The sequence below is a fragment of the Triturus cristatus genome, chromosome 9 (assembly GCF_964204655.1).
Source record: "Triturus cristatus chromosome 9, aTriCri1.1, whole genome shotgun sequence".
NCBI classification, from domain to species: Eukaryota; Metazoa; Chordata; class Amphibia; order Caudata; family Salamandridae; genus Triturus; species Triturus cristatus.
In genome coordinates this window covers 419,273,356-419,297,490 of record NC_140592.1, presented here as the reverse complement: position 1 = coordinate 419,297,490, position 24,135 = coordinate 419,273,356, and the positions used below count along the sequence as shown (strand labels likewise).

Sequence of the window (24,135 nt, the reverse complement as noted above, 5' to 3'; positions counted from 1 at the left end):
CAAAGAAGTGTGTGTTAAGTTTAAGCAGTGTAAACAATTTTAAAGTAATGAATAAAACACAATAAAATTCCTAAACCAATTTGGAAAAATTGAGAAACATGTAATGAGCTAAAAGACACCAAGATCTTAAAAGTTGGTTTAGGGGAACAATATATATAAATGATTACATGTTTAAAGCAGAAAGATCCTAGAAAAAGTGAACTGACAATCAAAGTCATTACGCTTGGTTGGCCTGCTCTTAAACAAGATGTCAGGCTGACCGCAATGGAGCAGATATTGGATATGCCTATAAGGTCATCCTGGGCAATGTTTTTGCCTTTGGACTTAGTCTCTGAAAAGTCAATCAAAATGTTCCAGCATGGCAAGACCTCAGACTGTAGCTTGCAAGAGATCCCTCCCACTGAAACTATTGCTTTAGGCTGCACAAGCTCCAGGTGGGATAAATATGAGTTTTGTAGCCACAGAGGTTACTTTGTGTGTCAGATACATTTACTACCAAGCCCCGGTCCAGAATTTACCTTCGGACCTATTCACTTTTCAGATATCAAAGTACTCCAATGGGGCAAATTGGTACCTGTAGCTGAGCAGGGCTCCATGAGTCTGGATACATTCGCTGGGAAGGCCTGCTGAACCACTTTTCAACACTGCCAACAATTCTGGGAAGGATGAACACAGTTTTGTTGCACGATTTGGGTGCGCACTCCCTGGGCAAGCCTCAGCACCTTGCCTCAATGCTCCAGGAGAAGAAAAATGATTGAGTCCCAACTTTTTCAAAGCACTGAAAAAGTTCCTCCCTGTCAGGCCTGCAACCCCAGGCACCTCATGGTTGGCTTCTGGGCACCATGTCTCACCAGGCAGGGATCCTGCAGGGTACACGTCTTTATGTTCAATTAGCACTTTCTGGGATATAGGATCCCTTCTGCTTTTTGTTTCCCTGAAGTAGGCAAAAAAGAAGGCAGCCACTAGACACTTGGAGATACAACCCAGTCTCTAGGGGATATTGGGTTTTGGGAGTCCTTGAGTTCCTAAGCCCTCAGTGAGCACTCTTCTTCCAGCAGAAATCATGAGGCTTCTTCCAGCAGGGCCTTCTTTTTGAAGTGGCATCTTCTCAGGAGTTGGTAATAAGATTGCCAAATTTATGCTTTGCACTAGCCAGTGATAGAAGAAGTTCTACCACCAAATCTCAACTATTTTCTCACAGTTGTTGATGTTATTTTCTAGAATACTTATTTTCTTTACTAAACTGTCAAATTACCCAGGAGCCCTTGTTTCAATATGGAAGAGTCCAGCTGCCTAGAAGCAGACCTGTCTTCAGCCCATTAGCTAGTTCTCTATAAAGCTGAATTCTCCTCTCACCTGACATGGTCGAAACTGGTTCTCTTCTTCACTGTGACTGTAGCCTTCCTTCCTGGAAGGCTCTGATAATGATTAGAAGAAACCCTTCTTGTCATTCCCTAATCAAACAAAATAGTGCAAAAGCTGTCCTTTGTTCTGCAAGCTGTTCCTCTCCACTCCCAGATACCTTACCTTTGATAAGTGGTCAACATTTAACAACAATTTGCTCTACCTGAGCTCTGAGGCCGGCAATTGTCCTCTTTGCCAGAGTGATCAACTCTCACAGTCAAGGATGTGTGTCTCCCCTCTGGGAGTGTAAAGAACTGCAGAACTGGTTTTAAGCCAGCTGTGGCTGAGGCAGCATAAAATTCTGTTTTACAAATTACTTTTCAATCTGGTATCAAAATTCTCGTTTCACCTTTAAATAAGATTTTGGAAATTAAGTAGGAATTTACTATTGTAGCCTTTTGCATGCATTTTCACCTCTGAAGATAGGAAATAAAGTTTTTTGTGTCCATCTAGTCTTGTTCAGGAAAACGTATAGCAATGCCTGCACAGTGAAATAGCTTTAGGTTTTTTTCATTGTGACAGCACCCTAAACCCAATATATATAGTGTGCCCTATTGTTATATATTAGCACACTGTCCTATTAACTAAAGGCCTGATTTGGATGTTGGCGAATGGATTACTCTCACAACGATGATGGATATCCCGTCTGCCGAAATATAAATCCCATTATAGGTTATAGGATTTATATTTCAGTGGATGTGATGTAATTCACCATTGTTATGGAGTAACCCATCATCTAACATTTATATCAGACTTAAGATACTAGCCACATTTTAGCAATGACTTATGAATTCATAAAAATAGACTTTTCCTACATAGCAACAACACTTTTACCTGTCATTTGTACTTCAGTGTACTAAAATTGCAGTCCAGCCAGAATACAGTGGTGCTCCTGGCAGAAATATATTTATGGCATATATGTGGGTGGTGTAAACGAATTACAGTTCACATATGACATTTAGCATGCATGCCAGAGTTGCATCTTCTGTGCCATCTGCAATTGTCTTACAGGACAGATAAATAGACCAGCTGGGCAACACCAATTTTACCACTACCCTTTCAAGGCCAGAGCACATACACTGCAGCATAGATTAGTAGTGTCACAGAGCACACAGTCCTAATACCAGCAAAAATAGAATCCAGGAAAAAAGCTACTGTGCAGAAAAAAAAATGTTGCTACATCAGGATAACTGAGAATCGCTAAGTCCATGATGCTGACCTCTCGTTAAGGCTCCGGGTACCCCGCATTTACTTACAATATTTTTCACTGAGGTGTAGGGATCCTAAACTAACCGGATATCATTGTGGGCAGTGGTGGTGTATGTTTTGAGATGGGACACTTCACGTTTCGACCCCAGAAACAATGCTGAAACCATCAGGAGTTGCTCCCCCTCCTCCTACTGCTGGCAGGGGTTGTGGGGAAGCACTTCAGACTGGAGACAAGGAAGGAGAGGAACAAGTGGGTCTGACTGGTAGATTGCTGAGATGGGAGCCCACCAGCTGATTACAACCGCTGTGTTATAGAGCAGTATGCGGTCTTATGCGGGCGGCCAGAGGCATTGAGTGCGGATGAACTGCCATTTTATGTATATGCGCTTCCCTTCAATCGTAGATGTAATGCCCACAACTTTTTGGGGGCATGAGGAAAGTTACCCGAGTCAAAAAAAGGGCCTTTTTCTTTAACTAAAGTTGGGGAACACATACATTGTTATACATCATGATGGCCGCATATACTGGTAAAGTCAGGCAAATCTCCTTATAATTCTTTGTTGATATTGAGCTAGGGGGTTAAAAGCCTTATGAATGAGTGATAAGGGGGGGGGACTACTACAACGTTTCTGTTGCCTGCTACTTAAACTGCCTATCCCCTGAACAAAGGTACAGTGCCATTTTTTGTTCTGGCAAGTTTCTCTGTTTGTAGATATTTTCACTGTGGATCCTCTTAAGAGATGCCCAGAGACAGAGAATGACTAGAACTGGTGTGCGAGCAATAAAGAGGGATTCCGTTCGCAGTCTCCTTTTGCTATGAGTATGTGGAGTACGCTGTATGTGGCAGCAATGGGTGGTGGCTGATTGAATAGAGTCCCAATCCCTGTGGGTCTATTGTGTACTCAAGGTTACTCAGGGTGGGAAGCAACCTTATGGCCATCTGCTGCTTTTTCTAAATGTCTACGGCCCATAGACGGAGTGTGACCAATGTGCCTTGCAATACACTTGCTTGGCAGCGATACTGCGAGCAGACAGAAAGAGATTAAGGAGGCTCTCCTACTTTCTGAATGTGGTCTCCCTTAGGATGCACAAGACATGGATAGACATTTCATGATTACCAGATGGCCCCCCCTGCACTAGAGGTATTGCATTATTTGGGCTGCGGTGCTCTTCAAGTACTGGATCAGAGATTGTGGAGGGAGTCAATGCAAGTTCTGCTTCATGGGTAAACTCTGGGGATGTGGCAGAGCTAGGTTCAACTGAAAGTAGGATGCATTTTGGCATTTGGATCCTCTGGATTATTAGCTGTGGAGGTCTGATTCAATAAGGGCAGGAAAGCCTCAGAATGTGTACTAGATTTCTTCTGATGACAGTTTGGGCCTGATGCTGATGTGTAACTTTAATATGGGTCTGTGAGCTCATTGTGCCCAATGTAAACATAAATAGGATTCTCATGGACTGACAATCTGATGTTGCCTCCTGGAGTATAGGAGGGTGATTTTAATCGAAGACCACTCTCAGTGAACATTCTGACGCTACAATTCCAAGGAGTGATATTACTGTTGTTGAGGAAAGTTTGTCTTTATGAACTTCAGAGACCTTTATGGTTATATACTTCGCGAACGGGTGGGGGAAAGTGCTGCGGCCTGTTAGGTGGCTGCCCTATACCCACCTGTGTCTGTCCTTAAATTCTATGCCCAGGCAGAGAGTAGTTCATAAACTAAGGTATGCTTCCCACAGGCTAGCAACATAGCAGGGGGGTCAGATATCACCTGGAGTTGACACCGATACATTCATCTTGATTTTACAAGAGGTAACCTCTATCAGTAATAAGATCTCTAAATTTGTCACAAACATTTCTGACATGGCCACAGACATTGAATCTTTGAGATTAGATCTGACTATTATACATCAGAGTTTAAACATCACTAACAAGAGGCAAGATAAGATGGATCAGGTCAATGGGCAACAACATAATTGAGGTACTGATTTTGTCTGGCAGGTAATAAATTTAAGGTTACTGAGTTGGAGGACTGTTCAAGGAAGGACAACATTAGAATGTATGGGGTCCCCGAGGATCGAGAAGGAACTGATATGTTAGGTTTCCAGCAAATATTTCTCCTAGACATCCTTAAGGTTATGTTTGAGGATCCCTTTGAATTCCAGAGGGCTCACAGGCTCATATCATGGACTACGTCAGCCAGTCAAACACACCGAAGACAATTATTGCATGCTTATTACATCATCAGCAAGCCAGAACAGTTTTTCAAACTGTTAAAAAATAAGTGTGCCCCATATACATATAAGGGGCATTGCAAATACATTTCAACAGATTTTTCCCATAAAATGATGGTATGAGGAAAAGGTTTTGCTTTTACGGCCTCGTCTCAGGAAGAAAGACAATAGATATGGTTTGTTGCATCCTGCTACAATTATTACCACTGTAGAGGGGAACACAAGCGAATTTTCAAATCCAGACCAGCTGAGTTATTTTTTGGATCTTTGAGAAACCACCACCATGGAGGCTTTTCCATCTAAGACAGTGGCAGACTACATACCCTTCCCTGAAAGTGTCCCTCACTTCAGAAAGGCATGCAAATCTTTCCCCCAACAGGGAACCAATTGCCTTACGCTTCAACGGCGGTCTAACCATGAGAGACTGGGTAGGGTTATTTTTGCACTGTCACTGGAACAGGGTAGAGACAAATCACTGCCCCTGTAAAAGGATTACTCAGTGGGGACTGTGGAACCACTTGCTAAATAAATGGTCTCTCTGTCGACGGCAATATACAAGTATTGACATGCCCATCACAATGACCATCAAGTAGGACCATCCAATTAATTGGAATACTAGATGGGAGGGGGAGAGGTGTAGATGTATTGCCTCTGAGAGGAGATTGAAGGAGGTACTTTGCCAACATAGATATACTTAAGTCATGAGGTTATTCCAATGACCGTAGAGGGTGGAACAATTGTTCGTCATAGGGGAGGTGGATGAGACCAGAATACAGTGTTTCCTGTTCTGTTTGCGAGATACTTTTGGTTCTGTAGTTAAAGTAGATGTGGCACACATGATATTTGTGCATTATTGAGATGGAATTGTCTCCACTATTTCAGTGTGATGGATCTGGCATCCCAGGGCAACGTCCTCTACGGGGTTGCCCCGTGGTTTATAGGTTACTTGGGTGCTTTTTGTTGAAGATTTTCACCAGCTTTGTTTCAATTGATATTGTATCTTTATACTTTACATTCTACTTCTGCTGGGATTCTATTTCTATCAGGGGAGGATTATGGAATATGTACTCTAGTCTGGATATTTCAGTTAACATGCAGACGTCCACTCAGCATCAAAAGATTCAAATAGCATCCTTGAACGGAAATGATATGATGAGCTATGTGAAGAGGAAAATGGTGCTGACCTTTCTACGTTGTTGAAGATTGCATTAATCTCTTAGCATGAGCTGAAAGCCATTTTGTACTTGGCAGCCATTTTAGTTAGCTATGTGCTGGACATTTGCTGTTTCCCTCTCCCAGAGTCTTGCACCTGCTCAGATGGGCCTAGCTAGTAGAGTGCACCTGTTCCTAATATAGAACTGTCAGGCTGTTCTAACTTATGTCAGCAACTTATTGCTCCTCCTACTTGTTGACTGTGCAGTTTCTGTATGACCATCTATGTGTAGAACTCTTCTCATGTGTACTTATACCGCTTTTTTTCAGCCCCTGTGTGGGTATATAATGCCCCTGTTCTCTGTACTCCTTAGAAAATGTCTCATACAGTGATTTGAGAATACTGTGTGGCGCATTTTTTCCCTCTTTAGAGGTTAAATAAAAAGATGTCTTTTATATTACAGCTTCTGTGCCAATATCTTCTTTGTTGGTTTAAAAGGACCAGGTGTATCAGTGAAGCCCCTGAGAAGGTTTTGATTTCTACAATTGGTGCCCTCTGTGAGGCTCATCAGAGAAGTCTCTATCCAAGGGAGTGATCCTGATGGGAGACAGGAATCTACTGAGGAGGACAGAAAAGGACTCTAGTAAAAAGGTACCCTACAACTGAGATTCTGTCTCTGCAGCCCAGTATATTTCTGGTCTTCCTGATTGGACTCCTCCAACTGCTTACCACTCCTGACTGAGAACATTTTTGCCGTGAGTATTCTAAAAATGACCGTTTGGTCACTCAGAACTTGGCAGTTAGAATCTGGAAACTTGTGCTTGGTAAGGTCGTTTGTTGTGACTCTTTTTGGATTTGTATGGAAATTTGCCAATATTTGGAATTTGGAAATATGTAAACTGCAGGTTATGTAGGCAGGTAATGAGAAACTTTTGTAAACTTGAACGGCACACTTTGAGTTAAGTGCTACTTTGTGTATAATATTGTATATGCTGCAATATTTTTGGCATGCCTGTTCTTAGCACACATCGTAGAATGTGTTGCTTTCTTGTAGGTACCCTTTGGAACTTGTATTGAATTAGCCTGCTCCCCTAGAGGGGATACCTAACTAGGTTTAGGTATAGAAACGTATTTCTTCCTTGGTGACTAGTACCCTGAGGAACTAAATATGTACATAGAAAAGATCCTGGTCTGTGCACTTAGTAACATTCATAAGTGGTGATATGCAGAGCATTTTTTTTCTTGGTGTTCTGCCAGCCAAATCTAGTGAATATGACTAACAACTAGTATTTACAAATGGTTTGGTTTAAGTACAGTCTGTGGGCTGTCTTTTGTTTCTGTCCTAAGTGTTGATCTTAAATGTCTGTGGTTTGTAATTAGTGGTACTTGTGTGAGTAAGTAGCGATTGTGCTCGTGGTGCAAGAATGGCTAGCCTTAAGTGCCCTGTATTATGTGTATGACACCGTTTTGAAAATGTCTGGAATGAGCTCAGTGTTTTTTTTTTGTCATCATTCTGCTATGCAAAACATCATTAAAATAAAATATATTTGAAAAGAATCCAGCAATGAATTATATAATATATGCTAAATAGCTGCACGCTATCATCAAATTGACAGAGTAAGACACTATACATGTGTGCAAATTGCCACAATGTTAAAGATAAAATTAGAATCCACATTGAATAGGAATAAAAATGCTTCAAAAAACAAAATTGTGTGTTTTGCAATAGATAACATTAAGATACAAAATGTCACAGCATTTATCCTTCTGTATTAGGTATTAAAAGTAACCCTGGGCGTTACACTACGCTTCACCCACGTAGTGTACGTAGCGCTGCCTGCTTCGCAGTTTTCGAAGTAGGTGAAGCAGGCAAGCGCTACGCACACGCCAGGGCGAAGCGTAGCTGCCTGCCGCCCGCCACCTGCCTCCCGCCCGCCCTCCATTTAAATCATATCTTGCATGTTAAATAATTAAAAGTAAAGAGACTTACCTGAAGCGCGGCGTCTCCGGGGCTCCCTCTTCCTCGTTTTCAACTTCTTGCGAGAAATGCGCATGCGCGGGCGTCCGCGCATGCGCATTTGTCACAGGAAGTTGGAAACGAAGAAGAGGGAGCCCCAGAGACGCCGCGCTTCAGGTAAGTCTCTTTACTTTTAATTATTTAACATGCAGGGTATTATTTAAAAGGAGGGTGGGCGGGAGGCGGGCGGCGCGTAGTGGGGCTACGCGGAGCGCGCGAGTGTGCGTAGATTTGGGCACACTACGCGCTGCTTCACGTAGCCCCACTATGCCCACTATGCCCACTACGTCCACCATTAATTAAAAGGCATTCACATTATCTGAGTGAGTTGGTTGTTGCTGAACTAAGTGCACATTACAGAACGACAGATTTGTGCTGGCTCGAAAGGCTGACTTGAAAGGCTTGTGAATTTGACGCCTTTTCGTGTCAAGCAGCTGTGTAAACATTAGACTATTTCTGACTCCGGCCACAGAAAACAGCTGAAGTCGACTACATCTTAAGTCAGTGCAAACACGGAGTAAAATCCTGCATCTCAGACTGCTGTTTTAAAAGTTAGAAATATAGTTTCATTATTTTTGATAAACAGAGGACAGATTGACAGTAGGGATTCCTTTTCTTAATGCCTTTTTAAATAAGGATAAGAGTGGTTTTTGATGTTAAATAATAATGACTGTCCTTTATTTAAAAGTGGCGCAGACTTTCAAATTAGGTTTCTGTTCTTAGGGCTATGAATGAATGCGTTTAAATTTGATAAGCAAGGGATGCAGCTTGCTTTTCATATGTGGACTCATCAAAATGATTGGATTTATAAAAATAACTTATTTTGATTATATAATTTTTTTTATTTAAAATAGGTGCATTAAATTAGTTTTTTAAATATTTATAATGCCTAATAATGATGCTGTGACCTCCTAGCATCCAAATTGAATTTAAGCCGTGCTATACAGCAATAGGGAGTCACTTACATTTGAAATGTCACTTTACCCAGGCGTACAAAACTTATTTTTATAAGGGTATACATTATACATTTCTAATGCCACATCTCTGGGATATGTAGAGGACATTCTGGGGATGACTATTATGCAAAAAGATTGTATTCATTTTTAAGTGTTCCAAACATCAAAGTCGAAATTGAGTAAAATTCACTATTTAAATGAGGTTATTCCAATCAGAGCAGCTTTTAAACCGTCTTAGGCTCCAGTAAATGCACATATGTAAGTATAGAATGAATAGCTGACATCTATACTGCTAGACAAGCACTCAGCACACTGCTTACAAATATTAATATGTACAGAAAAAACTGGCAGAAGTTATTAAGCTTACCTCTGAATTGTTGGTAGACAGGAATGGAGTGGGTTTGCTGTTGCACTCTCAGTCTCCAGGGTCACTTTGAATTGGTAAAACTGCATGAAAACCTTGCATACAAGATGGAACAGCTGCAAATAGGTTAAAGGTCGAAGTTCTACATTTAGAAGCAGGGCTCAGCGCAACATTTGCTTTGACATTTCGACATTTGAAAGACGAAATGGCAGGGCAGGGACAGAAAGAGGTTTTGCTTACTTTTTTGGGCAAAAGCAAGTTTTTGTTCACTCATATGAACAGATTGAATAATAATGGTATATGTGAGCTCTTATTAAGACAATGGCTCTGCCATATATATAGCACTAATGCTTTTAGGGCTGAATTAAGGAAGCAATGGGATTTAGGTTGAATTCATGTGCCCTCGTGTTACACTTGTACATTTGCTAAAGGCATATGTTCTTTAGCTAGCTCAATGTGCTATTTAGCTCCTCAGAGTTTGTTTATGCCCAGTTGCTACAAATTGGGGTTGATAGTGTTGACAGAATGAAACCTGTTACAGGTTTCCTACTGTCAAAAATGGGGGGAGGAGGCTAGCTCCTCTACAAATTAAGGGTAGGCAAATTTATGTTTTCTCTCTCTTTTTCTCAATTTCTTATGAGCTTGTCTAAACTGTCTGTGAAATAGCCATAAGACATTTAATTGGCTATTCAGTAATACTGTTTTAAACATTGTTAGCATTATTAAAATGAATAAATAAATTTGCTATGTTACTTCCCATCCTGTCTGATGAAATTATGAAAGGATGAGTAGTCTAGATTGCTGTTTCCTTATTTGATCTTTAAGGGGAACTAGCTGTGGGTAGTTTTTGTTCTAAAATTCTCAGGTGATAACACCACTATTGTTTGTTATTCTCATGCTACATACAGTTTCGCAAGGGCATTGCTAGTTTTTATTAGCTAGTCTGTGTAAATAAACTGACGGTCCTTACTAGAGCTGATGTTGCATAGTTTGGATTGTGAAAAATAGAATGCGGGGAAGATGCCCATGTGATCCTTAGCAAACATTTTTGAGGAAAATATTGTTTTATAGGAGTCTGTTTGTCACATGATGTTCTACTGGAGAAAATGTACCCATTATGTTGAAGTTTTTAGTTCTTTATTTAATAGGAATCCCTGCTAAATTAGCAGTTTTAGATTTTCCTGTTGCTCCTATAACATGAGAGCATGGTCCTAAGCATACAATTTAGGTGCTTTTATTAAGAGAAATCATTTTAGAAGTGTCTGCAGTCCTGTACAAGTAATGCAAAGTCTATGAGTAACAGTGTAGAACATTTCCTTTTTTCTTGAGGGTCTTTAGATGATTAAGATAGGAATATACAGATGTAAGGATTTAGAGTATGTTTGTATTGTTTTTCTCTTTTCCTCAGAATTTAGTAAATGAACACAGACTTCCTTGGCTGCTTGGGATTGGGTGACGTATTACTGTTGTCAGTTCACCAAAGAGTTCCTTTTATACTTGCCAATAGGTCGAGGCTGTTGTTTTTTTTTTCCTCTCACATAGATGAAAGTGGTTCTTGGGTGCCTTGCTAATATATGGGGCGTCCCTAGACTAGGAAGTATTCTGAGACTAACCTCTCTGTTCATAGATTATTTCTGTGCCTTGTCTAAAGACATTTTGTTCTGTCCACCAATAGATATTTTGCTGCCTTACAACCATTGCCAGAGGGGCGCGGACGTCAGATCTAGCTTGAGGAGTCAGCACCAGTCCAGCTTGAAGTCAAAGTGAAGGTAACCAGCACAGGCATTGCTGGCAACCAGGACCTCAGTGAAGGTAGAAGGCCGGAAGCACTGGGATGTGAAGTGTGTACCCCTGCCACTGTCTTGGGCGAAAGACGGGGTCACAAATCAGTAAAGGAGAAATCGTGGATCAAGTTTTTGATGCCCAGCTGAGAGCCACAGACCGACCAGGAAGGCGAAAAAGTTTTTGCTTGAGGTAACCCCCTTTGAAACAAGGGTTGCTTCAGAGATCCTAGCATCAGGCCTCTGAATTCTGGTCCCAAAGTGGCTGTAAAGTCTTCACCTTTGTTGGTCAAGAGATACCTGGGCACACTGAATGCAATCTATGGCCCCAACGAAAGAGCAGTGTGCCAGCAAAGCAATACAGGAGTTAAGGAAGGACTTGAGTTCAGGGTACAGGTGCTGTGTCTCTGGTGCCTGTTAGATTAAAGTGAAGAAAACTGGTGCACTGCCTGAGACACTGGACAGGATCGCTGAGAGCATTTGCCTTGTTGGGTGATTGCCCTATCCTGAAAGAAGAAACTTTTCCTTTGAAACTGGGCCGTGATTCCTGAGTTGCGAGTTGTGCAGCTCCACCGTGGGAACAACAAGAGCCTGCCTGTGAGGCTCAAATGGACACAGGGAGAAGACTCCCCTCTGGTTGGTTGTACAGCGGCTTTAATTTCCCAAGGACTTCTTTTTCTTTTTTGTTGAAAATGTACCCCATTGGTTGTCCCATTTTTGAGGAAGAGCATCCCTTTGCAGCTCTTCGTCCTAATTTTCATGGTCCTGTTTGTATTAGGAATAATGTTTATTCTACGAGAGAAAAGTTCCTCTGAGAAGTTGACAAATGTTACTTTACCCTTTCCTTGATTGATACTCTAACCCTCATAAAGGAAACACTGGAACAGTCTAGTGAAAATGTTTTTATTAGATATGTGCTGTTGGCTATTTTGAAGTTGAAATTGATGGTCACTGAAATGCATAGGAGCCTTGAAAATGTTTTTACTGGATGGTTCTAGGATTTGCTTAGGACTAGAAAGCTAATAGTTCTGTTTCTGATAATAGTAATTACTCTGTCCTGTTATCTGTATGACCCAATGCTCTGTTTCCTTTGTACTCCTGCTTATACCTTATAAATACCCGCTTAACAATATTTAGAATGAGAAATGCCCACCAAGTAATTAATTAGGATATTGATAAATTTATGAAAAAAATTAATATGCATATTGGCTACTGGATTATGGGAAATGTCTTTAGCTCATGCTAAAAGGACCATCTGTTGAAGATTGCATTAATGTCTTAGCATGAGCTGAAAGCCATTTTGTACTTGGCAGCCATTTTAGTTAGCTATGTGCTGGACATTTGGGTGCCGATTCCGATCCGTTAAAAATATTCCCCGTACGAATCGTATCCGGATTTTTTTACGTACGAATCGTACAAGTCCCGTACAATCTGGCAAGTACGATTCGTATGTGAAAAAATCCATACGAATCGCATTTGGAAAATTCCCCGACACGTCCTCGGGTCGGAAAAAGTGTCCGACATGTCCCCGGACAGTTTTACGTACGAATCGGGAAACTGAAGTCCGAGCGCGCAAGTACGATCCGTCCCGTCCGTCCGAATGCACAACCGTATGGAAAAAACACTGTACGGAGCGAACTCCCATAGCAACCATGGAGACGTCCAAACATGTGCCCGCATACGCGCCGAACACCCCCACAGCCCACCCCCCCAATTACGCGCCGTACCCCAGGCCCCCCCTGTACAAGTCGTACCCCCACCCCACCCCCGTAGGCACAGAGCGTACCCCCACCCCGTAGGTATGGAGCATACCCCTACCCCGTGTAGGTACGGAGCGTACCCCCACCCCCGTAGGTACGGAGCATACCCCCACCCCACCCCGTAGGTACGGAGCATACCCCCACCCCCCTATGTACAGTGCGGACCCCCAGCGCATAGCGCTGGGGGTCCGCAGCATACCTACGGGGGTGGGGGTACGCTCCATACCTACGGGGTGGGGGTACGCACCGTCCATAGGGGGGGTGGGGGTACGCACTGTCCATACGGGGGGGCTGGGGATACGGCGCGTACCTACGGGGGCTGGGTGTATGGCACGTACATACGGGGGCTGGGGGTACTGCGCGTACATACGGGGGGCTGGGGGTATGTGCTGGGGGACAGTGCTTACATACGGGGGCTGGGGGTACGCACCATCCATACGGGGGCTGGGGGTACGCACCGTCCATATGGAGTTGGGGGTACGCACCGTCCATACGGGGGTGGGGGTACACACCGTTCCCTCAGCACCCCGTATGTAGGCACCGTACCCCCAGCCCCCCCGTATGTATGTGCCGTACCCTCAGTTCACGTATGTACGGCATGTACCCCCAGGCCCCTACACCCTGCCCGTGCCTGTACGCACCTTACCCCAGGCCCCTACACCAGCACCCTCACCCAGCCTTGCGCATGTACGAGTCGTACCAAGCCATAGCAAATGTGAGCACTGTACAACAACATGGCCGATGTACGCACCTCACAGACGCGAAAAACACACGTACTGAACCAGGACACTGCAAAACACCACAATGAGAGTCAATTTGATTCGCACAACACCACAAAACACGTCCAACAAGCCTAAATACATCCAATACACTGACCTGCAACAGCCAAACAGGTAAACAGAGGCCCAAAACACAACCACTCCTTATAACACACCCACCCAAAGTTCAAACACAGCCACACCCACAAATGGACCAATAAAAAGGGCCCACATACACAAACCATGAGCCTTTGCAACAGACCCACTGATGCCAGACCCCACAGACAACCCACAGCACCATACTTGAACCTTGACTACACCTTACACTTGCACACCTTCACACAACCACCTTCACAAACACCCCCTCATCACATTCACACACACACCTTCACAACCACACACACACACCCACAACCATACACACCCACACCCCACACCATCCCCACAGACAGGAATCCAAAGTTCACAACAGCGGAGCTTGAGATCCTTGTCAACGAAATCATCAGAGTCGAGCCACAGCTCTTTAGAACATTGGTCAGACAGACCAGCGTAGCAGCAAAATCAGCCATGTGGCAGAGGATCGTCGAGAGGGTGAATGCTGTTGGCCTATCAGAAGGACCAGGCATGAATGCCAAGCCAGGTGGTACGATCCGCGGAGGACTGTCCACCGCAAAATGACTGACAAATATAACCAGGGGAACATCACTGGAGGTGGCCCGCCCCGCAGACCAGTACACTACCATCCCTGGGAGGAGAAGGTGATGCGCACGCTGCTGCCGGTGGGAGTACACGGAGTAGAAGGAGTCGCCGAGCCTGGTGAGTACACAAACAACTCACCTCACATGGGGGGAAACGCATCAACAACCCAACTCACAATAATGCACGCAACTACCCCAAAGCCATCACCGGACACAACCACACTCCAAGAACACGCACATGCCACTAGCGGCTCCATGCCCCATGCACCAAGCAAGGCCATGCCAAGTCACAGGCCACACAAGACACCAACACAAGACAGGATGTCCGTGATGCCGGAAGGGTGGGCCTCCAAAAAAACATTGTGCAACTCAGAAGCAGACACCAATGCCCTCAGCCCATATGGCCTAGGGCAGAGCTATACAAACAGTGTGTCCCGACACTGTACTGTGTCGCCTGCAAATGGTGGCCGCGTCGCAGGATGACATGGGTATGAAGGCCCAATTTGCACATAACAGCAGCTAATGAAGAGGCATCACTGTGAAAGAGTGTCAGCACACACCGCTGCAGCAGCGCAGGCTCAGAGACACTCTGCCCAATGGGGGCCGGGAGATTCTAAACAAAGCCACATGAACAAGCCAATGGCCTTTGAAAGACCTGCAAAGTGTGTGTGCCCAGGAAGCTGGGCTGAGGTGACAGAGGGTGACAGACAGACAGAGGGAGAGGGAGAGAGAGGGAGGGACACAGAGGGCGACAGAGGGCGACACAGGGAGGAGGGTGACAGAGGGAGACAAAATCACCCTTGGGTGGTGTGGGCATGTCCGCTCGTCAGCAGGTGGACTGTGTGCATGTTGACAAGGTCTGGCAGTGCGTGAAACACCCCTTTTTCGTTTGGAAATCACTGGGCCATGTGTCAAACTGTGCACAAGTAGATCCTTGCTGCAGGCACAAACCTAACCTTACACCCAGTATACCCACTCACTGTGTTTGTTAGAACCCAGTCACAAATGCATAAGTTACCTACCTGCATTCTCCAATAGATATGAAAAAGCACCATTTGCCCACGTACAGTGCAACACGTAAGCCGGTTCTGCATCGCTCGCTACGCACGCTCGCTACACTGCTCACTGCGTTAAAAAATGATACAACAACAAAGAGTGTGTCACACATAGGAAAAGTGTTGAAAGCTGTGGCCAAGGGACATACCCATGCACCATGCACAATGCACAGGGACTTGCCAAGTACAGACAAGGTAGATGACACTTGGCCCTGCTGTAGACAGCACAAGGCAATCCTGTGACCACTGTACACTCAAACACCAACTCCACATGCCACCTACCTACCACAGGAACTCACATTCACTGTCATGCCAGCATGCACCATGAGGGGATAGACACATCACCTGGCAGACCCAATGACAAATCACACCACACCCAGCAGCATGCCCGGTCACACCCCCCCCCCCCCTTACACAAGCACACACCCCCGGGGCAGCCAACGCAAATTGGCACTCCCACAATGGATATGTGACACAACAAGACCAATCCATAGCCAAATAAGCATCCCAACACTCATTAGACAGGCCAAATAACCAGGAGTACATATCAATCTGTCCCCCGCAACATACCCATCCACAAGTACACTGTGAGAGGAATGCTAGACATATCCAACTACCCAGAGGAACTGTGCCAACTTGAATATGTATGAAACATGGAAGACGCATGAAACACCATTAACATTGTCTCTCTCTCACACACAGGGCAACGTCGTCGATCTCCCCCCAACACTGGGGGGGGAAGAATCACAGGACCAAGCTCGGAGTGACAATGATCCCACCGGCAGCGACGACTCTCACCGCTCCGTGGATGACCCCAACCAACCTGGACCCTCTGGTGCCCAAGCACCTGCAGCACCTGCGTCAGGTACAACTGTGCCAACCACCACCCCCATTCCTGCCACATCCCAGGATACACACAGGAGCCCTGCTCGCACACAACAACGCAGCCAGTCTGGACCAGGAGGGACAAGGTACTCCGGGCACCCAGGAGGAGGCAGGCGACCCCGCAAATGCCATCCTTCAGGGGTCCCGGAGACCCGATGTGCCCACAACGGCAGGCCAGGCTCAAGTGGGCAGGGGTGGTGGGAGTGGAGGACGGCAGACGCGCGAACCTGACCAGACAGCTGAGGAACCCGTTATGTCACACGTCCGCAACATCCTGGACACATACCGGCGTGACACCAGGGGCATCAGCCAGGTAGTGGAGACCCTCAATGAGATTAAGAACCTGCAGGCCGAGCAATATGCCAGCCAGTCAACAACAACACCAAGGATGGATGGAGGCAAGACTGGCTGAGCTCATGGCGGTGCAAACGGACATGACCCATGCACTCCGTCGGATTGCCGAGAACATGGGCAACCCTCCCTGTGCCACCAGGCAAAGATCACCACCAGCCACAGGGAGGGATCAGGAGGAGGAGGATTTGTCCGACGGAGCATCACAGACATCGTCACAGCCTGCTTCTGAGGGTCCCCGGAGGAAGGTGGGTCATCCACGCAAAAGACCGTGAGAGTCAGCGGACCATCACCATTTCCCAGGTCACCTGGCCTGGCACCTGGCCCTCTGGCACAACAGCACCACCTCATCCAATGACATTCTCTGTCACATGGACTTGCTGGTCACTGTCTGACCAATGTTGACAAAGACTGTGGCATGGACTCTGATGACTTCCAATGGCAAGGATCCCAACTCCCCCTGTGAACTTTGGATTACAGTCACCCGGCGAGCACCTCTTTACATCCTCCCAAACACGTACCCCACCACTAATAAAAATCATAAAAATCACGAGATGATGCCGTCATTTTGCATTATTCCATAACATGTGTGTGTTGGAAAGTCAAACCATGCCTGAGTTTTGAAGTAACTCCAACCATGCATACCCTGGGGTCTGAGTCTGGCACAGCACACACATGGGTCACAATATATCATCCAATATAGACATGGAGCACCATACTCACCCGTGATGGGCCCAACCAGCTGAGGGGGTGCCTGCACAACTGTGCGGACAGACCTATTTCGAAGAGCAACAGTCATGCGCAGAGGTCAGGGACCATGTGGAGTGTCCTGGGGTGGGAGTCCCAGGTATGTGTAGCCAGGTGGGAGAACTATGTCCTGCATGCTGGAGTCAGGTGGATGTGGAAAATGGTGGCCAGGCCAAGGTTGGATGCATGGAGATGGCACAATGGGGTCTTGGATGACAGTGCCACAAGGTTGTGTTGGGGTCGTGGTCTGCATCCTGAGTGTGGGTGTGGATTGTGAAGGTCATTCTGCAGCTGACAGTGATCCATTGCAGCTATCTCTGTTGGACGGTGATGTGGCTGGGTTGCCGGATGTTGAAGCAGAGCTGTGCAGATGCACCCTGGATGTGGACAAGTATCATGGGAGTTGTAACATACTTCTCCGTAGAGTGCAGGGTAGGATTAGACACGGATGTTGTAGTTGACCTGGGAGATGGTCTGTCTTGCCTTGAGGTGGATCGAACTGTGGATCTTGTGCATAATGCAGAGTGTGCTGAAGCCTGAGGTACAGATGCTGGTGATCAGCATAGCACATGTGAGCAAGCAATCCATGATGCACACCAGCTCGTGTGCGTGGACACTGTGTGCCTGTGCAGGGCACTGGTGGGTGGGACACAAGCAGTTCACCCAGCTGTAAGGGGACAATCCGCAGATGAACACCTCAGTCATATACAAGTCCAGCATCAGGTGGCCGATGTTCAGCCATCTGCCAATGGATACCATGCATTATTCAATATGAGAACTGGCAAGGACTGCGTCTTTGGGGAGGGTGAGGAGCACCTGGCTGGCAATGGGACACCAGATGATGATGAGATGCAGTGTGCATGTCATGATGTAGAGGGGGATCCTGGACACATTGTAGACTGACACGCTGAGACATGATACCTGTGCCATGTGTCCCACAACGACACCATACTACATGCAGAGGCCTGGAGTACCACTCCCATGGCCTTGTTGGGGTACAGAGCCGGTGGGGATTAGGAGGGACATGACCTGGTTGGTGTGACAGGGCTTGGAAGGCGTGCCAGCGCTGTGTAGGTAGTTGGAGTTGCACACTCATTATGCAAAGGTGTTGTGTGGGCGATGAGTGCATTCCTGAGTGCATGCAACAGATGTGTTGGATGGACATTGCTTGGTGGGTGGCCTCAACATCATGGTGTAGCGTGATGTGGCACATGCAAGGACATGGGGCATGTGCAATGTGCACGTAGCATGTGCAGACGGTCCAGCCTTTGCCACCGCAACTGTGTCACACACAAGCAGATTACACCAAAATGAATGGGTGGAGGGAGGAAGGGGGGTGGGTCTTAGAGGCGTGTGAGTGAGGGCAAATATAGAAACTCTGTGTGCCCTAGCTGCAGGGCCTGCAGCAGCAGGCTCCATGTCCTGAAAACCATGCCACAAGTTGCACACAAACACAAGCATGTCAGAAAGAACTACTGCAAAAGGTGTATGATAAGGAAGAAGTGTCTGGTTCAACATGGCACACACACAGACAATGGATGCACATGCAGCAAAGTGGCCGTTGTGGGGACTGAGATGCCAAAATACCTACACAGCCATGTGCATCATGCACAATACATATCATAATCCCTGACAAACAGCTTGCATCTTGCTACTCTACACATAGACTCATATGCACAATCTGTGATAACTATGCCAGACATGCCGCATGCACAGTGTCAAGAGACCTGCATTGACAGAGATGAGGCACCTTGGAGGCTGAGGGACACCTTTATTAGTCATGTTTGCCGGAAGGCAAATGCATCTATATTAACAGATGTACAGGTCATGTGGATGAACATGTGGGCCCTACACTGGCACCCCCCTTTGCACCACAGATGCAGGAAATCCATAGAACTGGCACACAAGTGACGGGTTTGAGGCATACACCCCATACTGCTCACGGAGAGGCTGCTATTCACCATTGAGCCTCTAATGGGGATGTCCCACACTATGTCAACCCGGTGCATCCCGTATGTTTCTGAGGGCAGTGTTACACACATTGATGCCTTCATCACAATCCACAATCAAATTACAGATGACTGTCACCAAGTGTGACTATCAATTCATGTGAATCCAGCTCCATGTCATGTGCCCCATGGTGATTCTACATGTATGCAAAGTAACCAAACATGAAAAGGAGCAGTGCACACACATTCAAAACAAATAGCACACCCAAAAAGCTGTGCTGCATCCCTTACCCTAAGGTGAATTTTCGACATGTCCGTGCATGTTACGTTGATTCAGCACACGTTGCTGTATTCATAAGGAATAGCAGGAGCACAACAATGCCACCAGCAGACAGCATGCGCAAATACCTGGGGATGAGAGACACACTAGAAGTGAGCCAAAAGAAGCACATCCGCATGCATGGGCATGTACTCGACACGTATAAGGTTGTCAACATGCTAGGTGAAAATAGTGTCTCAGGAAAGATAGTCTTTTATTATACCATCACTCGAGTGACACATCCAAACACACCTCTGACTCACTTGCCATACATGCAGATGGACCCACACATTGCAACACATGCCACACAAGGCTCAATGCCTGCACACTCAGACACTGCAACTCACCACTAAGCAAAGAATTTGCGAATGAGCCGACTCCGGATGTCCTCTTCCTCCTCCTCCTCAACATCACTTGCCTCGTCACCAAGCCCCTCATCCTCCACGGGTGGATGTTCCTGCTCATCTGGATCCAGGATGAGTGGCACAGCTTTCTCCACTGCCATGTTGTGCAGCATGCAGCACACGAGGAAGATTTTGCAGACCTTCACCGGTGCATATGGGAGTGCGCCGCCAGTCTTGTGGAGACACCGGAATCGGCTCTTCAGGAGGCCAAAGGTCCTCTATATCACTCGCCTGGTCTGCCCATGGGCGTTGTTGTACCGGTGATCGCCAGCCGTTCTGGGGTTGCGGAGAGACGTGATCAGCCATGGCATGTTGGGATAGCCAGAGTCCCCTACATGGAAACATCATGGACAGAAGTGGGTCAGGAGAAGCAGTAAGACAGAAAGATGACTCTAAATACAGGAGTAACAGAGTATACCCACCAACAATACATGCTCGTTCGTTACGCAGTTGCAGCATCATTTCAGGCACCCTGCTACGCCTCATGATGTAGGGATCGTGTGCTGATCCTGGAAAACGAGCACAGACATGGGAAATCACCATGTTAGCAAGACACACCACAAGGGCATTAATGGAGTGATAGTGTTTACGGTTGCGAAAGGCTACCTCCTGTGCCTGTGGTGGTACCAAAGCCACATGTGTCCCATCAATAGACCCAATGACATGGGCATCCCTCCCAGGGCATAGAAGTCACCCTTGACACCTGTCAACTGCTCAGGAGTTGGGAAATGAATAAACTCATCCAGGTGAACCAACATGGCCTCTAAAAAATCATGCAGGACACGGCTGAACATGGTCTGGGACATGCCACCAACATGAGCTATGGCATCTTGAAACGTACCCGTGGCAAAGAAATGTAGGGCTGCCATCACCTTCATCATGGGTGTCAGTGCAGTAGCATACCTGTGTAGCGGTTGGAGGTGTGGTGCCAGCCTTGCGGTCAAGTTCTCAATCAACGGTTGGGAGAAGCGGTAGCGGCGTATACAGTCACGTTCCCTCAGGGCAGCCAAGTCTGGCATTGGTCGGGGGAGAGGCGGAGCCCTGCAGTAATTTGGAAGGGATAACGAAGAGTGAGTACAGTACAACAACAATGTCAATGTACTGAGCACATGTTCAACAGCCAATACACATATGCTACATACAGAGTCTGGTCTGTGTAATATATCCTGGACACGTATGCCAGACAGGTGACACTCCTACCAAGAGCCAGCTACAAACATGGATTCTCAAGGTCAACATCACATGGCATGAAACTAGCTGTGGGCCAGTGTAAGTGAACAGGCAGGGGCATTACAGGAGTGACAGACATCCGCATATGTTCAGAATAAGGATGTTTATCATACAGACAGGTTGCGGAACACTAGAGGCACAGGTCACATGTCCTTGAAAAAAGGACAGACCACACACCTTGCCATGAAGGGGTACATGTCAAGACAGATCACACATACATTGAGACTACGCAGATATGTCCTTGTCTCGCAAGTCCATGTTCGATGCATACATACACACGTTACGTCTGATTCCACATGTGTCCTGGTGTGCATAATGGTGTGCCATGCCCATCTACACACAGACACATCTTGGATGCAGCAATTGCAGATGCATTTGACGGAACACCAACAGCAAGCTTATGGGAACACATGACACACACATGACATAGTCACATCGTGCCACGCCGGTAGTTACATGTCAGGCGTAATTATCCGTGTGCCTGGCATCAGGGGACAGTTGTGGGTTTTGGTGACTGTGCCATGCCAGTGATATATTGCTCAACAAGTCTGTACTACATGCACACATGTCAAAGGTGTGTAGGGGATGTGTGGCACATAGTGCACCATCACACATGACATGTGTACACAGCTCATCACACATCTATTGGGTTCAAACATGAGGCGATATGAGCCACATCACAGCCTGACACACCTAGTCCCGAGACATGTAGGACTGCACTGACAATGACTTGATGTCCAGCCTTGGCCAAGTATGACAGCTCAATTCCTTTCTGTGTGCCGCCTGTCACCAGTGAAAGCTGTGAAACGCACCGTACACACGCTCTGAGGGCATGTGTAGGGTCCGTATCACTATGGTAGTGTAATTGTATGCGTACGCCATAGTGATACGGTCCGTACACGCGTGTGTAGGGTCCGTATCACTATGGTAGTGTAGCCGTATGCGTACGCCATGGTGATACGGTCCGTACACGCGTGTGTAGGGTCCGTATCACTATGGTAGTGTAGCCGTACGCGTACGCCATGGTGATACGGTCCGCACACGCGTGTGTAGGGTCCGTATCACTATGGTAGTGTAGCCGTATGCGTACGCCATTGTGATACGGTCCGTACACACGTGTGTAGGGTCCGTATCACTATGGTAGTGTAGCCGTACGCATACGCCATAGTGATATGGCCCCTACACACGCGTGTACGGCCCGTATCCCTATGGTGTACACCTACGGCAACACTACCATAGGGATACGGACCCTACACATGCGTGTATGGACCGTATCCCTATGTCGTACGCGTACGGCAACACTACCATAGTGATACGAGCCGTACACATGCGTGTACGGACCGTATCCCTATGGCGTACGCCTACGGCAACACTACCATAGTGATACGGACCCTACACACGCGTGTACGGACCGTATCACTGGAGTAGTGGTGCCCTAGGGGCGTGGTACCTGTGTGTGTATAGTGAAATTACATAGGGGACACATGAGGGACAAGTATAAGGGCCTAAATGCATGCTGGTTGTCATGGAGACCGAGTTTCCAGTTCAAATTATTCATCAGGTGGGCAGCAAAAGTCGGTTGGAGACAATATACAATGTTGCCAAGTGGTTGTTGACTTGACATCATGCTCAATTTTTGAATCATGCAAAGGCCCTCACTGGGGAAGGTTTAAAGGGATTGGCGGAAACGTAGGATGCAAATGAGACTGACCAATCACTCTGTACTCCTGTAAATGAAACAGGCCAGCAAGGCCAATATAAGGCAGCCAGGTCCCATGAGAGAGCACTTGCCTGCACAACCTTTCATTCCACACCACTGCTGCTGCTTGTGATTCCTCTGGCACCATGTCCAGGTCTGTGGAGAGGGCCCAGCCATTCACCCTGGAGGAGAATGTGGCATTGCTGGATGTCATCCTCCCACAGTACCCCAGCCTGTATGGGAGACCAGGGGAGCAGTTGAGTGCTGACTCCACTAGCTTAGACTGTGCCCCTTTTTTGTGACTGTCACTTCTGGCATTGTATCCAGGTGTGACAGACATGCAATGTTCTTTAGAGTGGGTCCCAGGGGGGGGAATGGCTCATGTCTCCCATGCAGAGCATGCTGTAGTGCATGTCTGCACTCCTCACTTGCATAGTGCTTACTGTGACAATCACTGCATGGTGCATGCCACATTCAGCCTGGCTAATCCTCTTGGGAATGTTGTTTCTACAGTCCTGATGTGATTCTGTGTTCCCCCCAGTGCGACAGGTGACTGTACCCACAGATGCGTGTGAGTTGAGTGTACCTGTGGTGAGAGTGTCCAAATGATGTGTTCGTCCCCTGGACATTGGTGTGTGTGTAAGTCCCCTGTCATGTGGGTGAGTGTCTATGTGGAATGTTGCAGCCCAGATGCATGAGGGATGCATATACACTACCCATCTGATGTGAGCAGGGAGCAGTGCTGTGTGTCTGACGTGCTGGGCTAGCCCAACACCTGTGACACCCCCCAGTCAAGTGGCACATGTGTAGAGTGAGGTTTGTACCCGCAGTTGCCAATGGCAGGTGATTGTCCTGTGCCCGTGTGTGTCTGTGTACTCTGCTGAGGTTGTGTCAGTGGCCTGTGACTGCTTTGAGGTGCTGCACATAATCCTGGTGTAGCTTGTGATGCACAGTGTGAGCCAGGATCATTGATTGTGTGGCACCCTGTTAGAAAGGATAGACGGACCGGGAGGGTCGGCCGGGGTCAGGAGGAGAGGTCTCCGGGGAGAGCCGTCTCCAGCGATCGTACAGACAAGTAACTTCCCCCCCACAGACAGATACCACACACGGATAAGGTTCAGTGTTCTTTATAAGCACTTCTTAAGGTACGGTTGAATGGTA

At 46.7% G+C, this 24,135-nt stretch overlaps 1 protein-coding gene across 1 annotated transcript in view; it reads right to left on the bottom strand.

Annotated features, from left to right (window-relative positions):
- Positions 1-24,135, bottom strand: part of LOC146798079 (cytochrome P450 2G1-like) — a 1,093,105-nt gene that overhangs the window by 72,045 nt on the left and 996,925 nt on the right. The window lies entirely within an intron of this gene.